The sequence below is a fragment of the Dryas octopetala genome, chromosome 4 (assembly GCF_963921425.1).
Source record: "Dryas octopetala chromosome 4, drDryOcto1.1, whole genome shotgun sequence".
Classification (NCBI taxonomy): Eukaryota; Viridiplantae; Streptophyta; class Magnoliopsida; order Rosales; family Rosaceae; genus Dryas; species Dryas octopetala.
In genome coordinates this window covers 4,288,787-4,297,417 of record NC_141369.1, presented here as the reverse complement: position 1 = coordinate 4,297,417, position 8,631 = coordinate 4,288,787, and the positions used below count along the sequence as shown (strand labels likewise).

Sequence of the window (8,631 nt, the reverse complement as noted above, 5' to 3'; positions counted from 1 at the left end):
AACCTAAGCCTCCATTACAACCCGCATAAAAGTCCTAATTGATCTTGGGAGAAATGTGGTTCATTATGTGGAGTCTAGATAAAAGGGAAGCTTATGGTTATTGATTCTGTTCCAAGTATTTTAATTCCTTCTATTGAGATCAGTGTTTCAATATACTTTTCTTTCATGATTAATATCTGAGCTTTTTGTATTTGTTTATCATATCATCTCTCACATATACTTGAGTGCACGTATTGACCCAATATCTGAGCGTTTTATTGTTGAGAGTATGCCTTAGTGAGAATTGAAGTTGAATCTATTTTGTGTATGCTGATTTAGTCTTGTTTGTTTAACCACTTGAGTTTGTGTCAAGGATGGTCTATATATTTCATGGAGGAGTAAGGTATGTTAATTGAAGCATTATTAGAGATTGAGGAATAAATTCTATATGTATCTTGCTTGACTATGCTATTTATGGCTGTGCTTATGAAATCATGTGTTGGGATGTTTTGAGTCTGTCTTGAGTCTTTTCTTTATTCTTTTTGCTCGAGGACTAGCAAAATCTAAGTTTGGGGGTGTGTTGAGTGCTCATTTTACACTATTTTATGATACTAACTCCCTAACTCAGAGTGCAAGAACTCGATATTTTGTGTGTTGTTAGTTTGTTTTTGTTTTTATAGGATAAAATGAGCAAAGAAGAGAAAAGAAGCCAAAAGGACCATTTTTAGACATTTCCTAGTCAAACTAGGAAAACGAGGGAAATCCTGGTCAAACCAGGAAAGGGGCCGAAATCCTAGTCGAATGAGGATTCCTAGTCACACTAGGAAACATCAAGTTCAGAACCATCATTGCGGAGCCAGAAATGAGAAATCCCGATTGGAACAGGAAATCCTGGTTGAACTAGGAAACCTAACCCTACTAGGGAAAGGAGTCCTAATGACACTAGGAGACCCCAGGGGCAATATGGTCATTACGGGAAGTCGGAATGGATAAGGAATCCTTCATTTACAAGAAATCCTAGTCACACTAGGAAATGTTGGTCAAAGTCAACTCTACAAAGTCAAGGTTCCAGAAGCTTCTAGAAGGTGGTGGACATCCATGGAAATAAATGGAGGGAAGAAATGAATTCAAATTCAAATGGAGATGAGGGGCAAAATGGGAAGACAAAGTCAACAAGTCAAATGGGTCATGGGCCTATGCAATGCCGAAATCTGAAGAGGCCATGCATGCATGCATGCGCCAGCCCAAGACTAGCAGCCATGCGCATGCACTAAACCCTAGGGGGCTAGCTTGTGTCACTTAAGCCCAAAGCCAAAGCCCTTGCCACAAGCCCAATGCTCTCCTAACCCTAGCTGCTGCCGCACTTTCTTGTCCTTGCCTCCCAAGGAATCCTAGCTGAAAAAAAAAAAAAAGAAGTCAAAACCCTGGAAAATAGAGCACCAATTTCGACAGCAATTCTGTACTTCTCCAGAATGAATCAGGTAGCATGCCATATATGGTTGGAAAGATACGGATGTTAGCTTCGCAGGGAATTTTACGGATTTCGATTCCGAGTTTTCTAGCTCAAGATATGGCCATTTTAGTGGAGGTAGCGCAGCAGTTCCGCGAGCTGAAAAAGGAGTTACGCCCAAAAAGAGCCCAAATCAGCCCAAGGCCCATGCTTGGCCGAAAATTATAAGCCTTGGTGTGCAAGGAATGCACTTATCCCACATTGAAGAGAAAGAGAAATCTCAGCCCCACTCTCCTCTATAAATACATCTTTATAACTCAAGGAGGGGGTTCTCTCCTCTTGAATTTTCAGAAACCCTAGCAGCCACCATCTTTTTCTTTTCTCTTGCCGCAGCCCCCATCACCTCCTTCTCTTCTCTTTATTTTTCTGCTACAGCAACCTATATTTGTGTTCTTTTATTTTTGGGCTGAACTGAAGAAGGAGGAGGAAGTCACGCCGCAGCCACCACCACCTAGCCGCGCCACCTTCTTGCTGCCACCACTTTGCCGAGCACCCCAGCAGCCTTGCCGTGGAGCCCAAGCCGAGCAGCAGCCATCACGCCACCTTGCAGCCACACCGTCCAAGGGTGGAGCCGCCTCCACCTCGTCATCCGTCGCTTGATTTCTTCTTCCCTTTCTTTTATTTTAATTGTTTAAATTATGCTTTGTTTATTTATGGATTTAATTATGTGTAACTGAATATTGGGCTAGGGCTAGGATGAAGCCCTAGCATTGCTGTTCACTTTTACTATGGATTATTAATATTTTGATTGTTTATATGTTGACAAATCTTGGATCTCTGTTTAAATTGAATCTATTTGTTTCGCATCTTTGACTGATCACCTTAGGTTGCATGCATCTAGATATATGTTGTGAAACTAAATAAGCTCGAAAGGATGATAGTTTCAATAGGCAACAAGTGGGTATCCTAAGATAATATTCATGAGAAAAGAGATCATAGATGACATACAGTACATTAATTTGGAGCCATGCGCTATGTGTTTGTCACTCTCACAAATCGTAACGACTCTTGCATGGGTAACAGCTGCCTTAGCTTAGAACTAGGGAACATGCAAGTTAACTGGCTAAGGAAGGCCCAAGAAGCTCTTAGTTTATGCACAGTAAGGGGAGTAATTGCTAAAAGTGACTAGCCAAACCTTTTAGTAGATGAACTTTGTCAACATGTTTATATATTGATTGTTAAAATCCATAGTAGAGTGAATGGTATGCTAGTGGTGGATTCTGACCCCTAGTGTTTCTTTATTATTGTTTTATTCAAATTCATTCAGTTGTTATTTTAAAGTTTTGTCATTTATCTGTTAGTTTGTCTAGTCTCAAAAACCAATCTAAACCCCCCATTTGCGTGTGTGAGTTAGAGTTGATTTAATCTAATTTAATTAAGTTAGTGATCATAACACTGGTACAACTCCCTGTGGGATCGACCTCGTATTTGTAAGCTTTGCTACTCCGCGATTCGTACACTTGCGAGTTAACCTAGAGTTGTTAAAAAGGTTTATTATAATTGCTCTAGGAAAACATACAACATCCACCGTCGGCCACACCGCCGATTTCGGCCGTTTTCGGCGACTTTTGGCCGTCGTTCTATTTGTCAAAAACGATCCTCAAGGTATGTGTAATCTTTCCCCTAAGATGGGCACGTCCAATTTTGAGAAATTGAAAAGTCGATTTTAGGGTTTATGCCTATTTCAAATTTCTTGAAATTAGACTTGAATTCGAGTTGTTATTGTGCAATTGAAGGTTCCATTGTGCAATTAAGATTAATTGGAGTTGAAATTGGGTAATTCTAGGTCAAGCTGCCCCTGCCACCTCCGATTTCCGCCACTCGTGGTGGCGGGTTGAATAGTTTCGCGCCAACCAGCTTCTCCGGGACTCTCAGAGACAAAATCCAAGCTCCGTTGTGTTTTGGGTGAGTTTTGGTGTGTATTGATTTGGAGTTAGGTTGATGGTTTGCTATTAGTGGTTATTTGTGAATTTAGGATGTTTGGAAAGCTCGATTATGTGATTGGTCAGTTGCCGAACGTGGAATTGAATTAACAAGGTGGTTTAGATAATTACTTGGTGATGATTTGTTTATATCGCTTACATTGATCTTGGAGTTGTATTGATAATTGGGTGGCTTAGTAATCGCGTTTGTTTGGTATTCAATAAGTTAACTTGGGACAAACTCTAGACTTTCGGACAAGTCATAGGGGCACTTAGATTTTTCTTCATTCAATTTCAATCGACACTCGTATTCTCGACTATTAAAGTTAGTGGTACTTTTGTGTTAGGTGGATGAAGCTTCGTCTTTTGGCTATTTCTAGTGACGAACAATAAGGGATCGTGAAATGGGAACGTATTTCCGGAAAGGATTAGACATTGATCGGTTAAACTGTGAGTGGACTTTTGTTTTCCTAATTGTTTCCACATCTTGTAAATTAATTCTACTATGCATAATATCTTGAATTGATTTGGGATTTGATCAATGACGATGGTTTTCGAATTTCAAATGTGTTCATAAATAAGTTTTTAAACCATATATTTACATGTTAGTTTTAATGAGTTGTTGGGCTTTGGGAAATGAAATTTGGTTTCTTATTTTATTTACAAGGTTCATTTAATATTTCGGTTTTGTCGAAAAGTATTATTTTGATTTATGTATATTGAATTTGATTCGGATTTCGTATGTTGGCTTATGGATTTTAAGTTTCTTTTGGGGAAGTACCTTGATATTTATTTTTGATGGAAAAAGGATCTATTATTTGGATTATGGAAAAATGGTTTTCAAACCACCCTTGCAGTACCCTCCAGGTTATCGGATTGGATAGGTCTTTGGGACCCATCACGGCACACATATAGGCTTTGGGCCGTGTGTCGGGATGCTTCGCCCTTTGGAGGCTGCTCTGCGTGCACGTACGACCAGGATTGCCTGCACGTGTTGGATTTTACTCCAGACGTGTGTATGGCCAGGATATTGCCTGCACGTGTTGGATTTTACTCCACGCGTGTGTATGGCCAGGTTATTTCAGGGTATAAGCATGGTGGGATTTAATTATTATTTACAGGAGTTATTAAATATGAGTTTGATTGAGAATTTTCTTTTTGAGTTTTATCAAGATTTCCGTACAATGTTTTTATGACTTTTATTTTAAAAGGTTGTTATTGAAAAGTTATATTTTGATTTATTTAAATTTCTGAAGTTTAAATGGTTTTATGATTTCTTTAAAGATCGTAAGTTGGTTTCAAAACTGGGGAATTTCAAAGAGTGACGTGAGGTCTTAGTGGAGATTTGATTTTAAAGAAATTTGAAAGGATGAATAACTTAATGTTTTGTTTCTTTATTTTGTCCACTCACTGAGAGTTATCTCACGTTTTCTTTATTTTGTTTATAACATTTTCCCCCCAGGTGTTATAGATCGCTGAGGTTAGGCCGTACCACGTCGAGGCAGGACTTTTAGCTCTTCAGCGTCATTTCCCTTAAGTTGTAGAATTAACTTTTATTTTGTAAATGGAGTTTAGTTATGCTCTGATTATCATGTGCTTTGGTGAATAAGAACTATTTGGTTTTGGCTTTGTGAGTGAGTTTGAGACTCGTTTTGCTTGTGGTAGAGGTGGCTGAAGAAATCTAGAAGTGTTTTTACAGGTTTATAATTTATGGGTTAGTCCATTTTCAGGGGGGGTTCTGCCGAATTTTTGGTAGGATTTTCCTTGATTATGGATTCCCGCAGGATCCCTTCGGGTTTCTGGGTGGAACTCGGGGGCGGTCCTGTTATCACTACCTCCTCAGCCTGCATAACCTGCAAAACAAACACAACCACACTGCACCATATCCATGGTACACTGGGTCTTCAAACAAATAACCCGGTAAGCTCACTAGAGCTCGTATGAGTGAAATTACGAGATAATAATTATCCTCAATAATATCCTCAAGTTCCATACTTAATAATAATCCACAATAATATCCATAAATATTCAATCACATAATAATTTCATCACCAATGATCCAAGCATCAAGATAAATCATAAATCCTCGTAATCAAATCAAATCTCACCAATAATAATATTATCATTCCATCATTCTGGCCAATCAATTTCCTAATCATCAAATATTAACCTCAACCTCAAACTCAAACATTCACCTCCTAACCCATAACCTTAAAGCATAGTCATCATCATTTCCATTCTCAAGGATTCAAGCCTAGACTTTACCCAGTTCTAGCCAAATCAATTCCTAACAAACAAAAGCACACAAGAAAACTAGCAAACAGTTAATCTAACTAATTTCACTCATAGTTTAACCACGCGAAAAGGCCGAAATGCCCTTCTTGGCTCCTTTGCTCGGATCTCAAATCCGGCAGCATAACGACATCGGGAAAGAGATTTTCCGAGCCCGTGTAACTGTTAAGACCAGACAACCAATAAATACAATTCAAAAACACAATTGGGCCACTGAACGACCAAAACGGGCGGCAATCACCACGCACGGTGGCTGCCCAATTCACAGAAAACACAACAACGCACACTCGGACTAAAATTTCACCTCAAATGGTTCAAGTGGCAGGGAAGAGGCCAAATACACAGAGTTTAAGTCGTCGTCGCCGCTGCACAAGGCAGAATCCATGCTGGCCGAGGGTGCCCAAACCTGGGTTTTACAATTAATCAACTTTCAGCTCAAACCGAGGCAACCAATAGCGAGAGGAGGTCGAGGGAATCAATTTTGATACCTGGGTCGGCGCCAAATGTCGCCGAAATCGCAGAAATTCGCCGGAGCAGCCGTGGCCCAAAATCTTCCATCCGCCGCCATGCGGGATCGTCGAAGCATGGGGTAACCACGGGGAGGCTCGCCGTGATGAGACGGAGAGGACCCAAGTGGCCCGAAGTCGCGTCGTGGCCGGAAAATGCGGATCGCCGGCCGGGAGGATCGGCCCTGTTCTGCATCGATTCGTCGGGTGTGGTGACTCCAGTGGGTGATCGGCGGCCGGAGGGAGGAAGATGGGAGGACGGCGAGCACGGTGGGCCAAACACCCAGCCCAGCCGCCGCTGGACGCGCCGCCAGACGCCTGTGACAGGCGCGGCGAAAGTGAGGAACGCAAGAGAGAGAGAGAGAGAGAGAGAGAGAGAGAGAGAGAATAAGTCTTGACTTTTTGGGTTTTAAAAACCACTTTCGCAAAAATTACAAGTTTGCCCTTTACTTCAAAAGCCCGTAACTTTCAAACCATAACTCCAATCGACACGTGCTTCGTGTCTACGAACTCGTGAGCTCGAAACCTTTCCAATAGTCCCAAAGTCAAAATCAAAAACCCATTTATTTTAAAAGTCAACTTTGGTCAAGCCCAAATTAGAACAAAAATTTAAATTTAAATCAAAACCCTTTTTATTTTCTGAATAAATCCCAAAATCCTTAAAATAAATATTCAAAAACATTTAAAATAATTATCTGGAAAATACGGGGTCTCACAATATTGCCCCCGAAGTCTCCTAGTGTCATTAGGACTCCTTTCTCTAGTAGGGTTAGATTTCCTAGTTCAACTAGGAATTCCTGCTCCAATTAGGATTTCTCATTTCTGGTTCGACAATAATGGTTATAGGCTTGATATTTTATCTTGTGACTAGGAATCCTCCTTTGACTAGGATTCCAGCTCTTTTCCTGGTTTGACCAGGAATTGACCCATTTTCCTAGTTTGACCAGGAAATGTCCCAAAACGGCTCTATTGGCTCATTTTTCCTATTTCTGCTTCATTTGACCTGAGAACACACAAAATATCGAGTTCTAACACTCTGGGTTAAGGAATTAGTATTATAAAGTAATGCAAAATGCACACTCATCACACCCTCAAACTTAGATTTTGCTAGTCTTCGAGCAAATAAAATAACGAAAAGACTCAAAACTGACTCTAACATCCCAAAAATTGAATTCATCTGCATAACCATCAATCACATAGGAAAGTAAGGCATATAAGTTGCATTCTCCAAATTCTAATAACATTTCAAATGGCATACCTCACTCCTCTACTGTCATATAGGCCATCCTTGACACAAATCCAAGTGTTAGATAAACAGAACTAAATCAATATATACACAATAGATTCAACTCCAATCCTCATTATGGTATACTCTCAATGATGAAACACTCAAGAATTGGGTTGATATGTGCACTCAAAGATATATGTGAGAGAAAATATGTAACAAAAACAATTAGCTCACATACGTACATGAAATAACGGCACATTCAGGAAGAAATACTGATCTCATGGAAAGGAATCAAAGTGCTTGATCATAGGCTCTCTTCTCAAATAGACTCCACATAAGTATAATACATGTCCCTTGAGATCAGCTAGGGCTTTAATAGGGCTATAATGAAGGCTTAGGCTAGGATAGGATATTGAAATGAAAGGAAAACACAAAGGCTAAATACTATGGAATTGCAAGCACACTAGAACATTCTAAGGCATACCTTGCTTCTTTGCACTTCATAGCTCAATTTGAACTCTTTTTGCTCACTTTTTCTTTTGAAACCACTCCATCTCTTTCTTTGCTTTCGTTTCTTTTTCTTTTCTTTGGGCACGGCATACAAACTTTTCTGGCACATTTGTGCACAGGCTATGCATTTTCACTTCTTTTCCACCTCAATCAACATATAGACACATTGCAATACCATAGATAGGGTAAAATGGGTAAAAGGGGCGTAGCACCCCTAAACTTAGGGTTTGGTATGCGTTAACAAAGAAAACGGCTTAAAAGGCTCAAAATGGGTAACTAAGGATAAAACATGTGATGGGTAGGCTTTTTGGGCTATGGGGTACACAATCAAGGCCTAAATTCATTTCACAAGAGTTATGCAAATACGACATACTTTGTGTACACAAGAAAAAAGTACTAGCTCATTGATTCATGATTATGCAAATTCCAAGCAAATGACCAAATAAAAGATAATGAGATCAAAACAACGACTTATATGACAACAATAGAATTAGAGTGGCGCGCAACACTCAAGAATTTAAGAACAAGGCTCAAAAGCTCAGTTAGGTCATGCAAGTCTACTCTATCATGCATATAAATCATTAGTAATGCAAATCACCACCTAAATTCATATCAACAAGACCAAATGACATAGAATTGCAAGATATGTTACAGAACACTATTAGAAAGAAAAGAACACCAAAT

The 8,631-nt window shown here is 39.7% G+C and overlaps 1 long non-coding RNA gene across 1 annotated transcript; it reads right to left on the bottom strand.

Moving 5' to 3' along the window:
• Positions 1-5,443: 5,443 nt before the first annotated feature.
• On the bottom strand, positions 5,444-6,565 carry LOC147286254 (uncharacterized). The gene is made up of 3 exons (XR_015122074.1): positions 6,192-6,565; positions 6,008-6,109; positions 5,444-5,865 (listed from the first exon to the last, which is right to left on the bottom strand). It is a non-coding gene; the product is annotated as an uncharacterized LOC147286254 (long non-coding RNA).
• Positions 6,566-8,631: the final 2,066 nt, after the last annotated feature.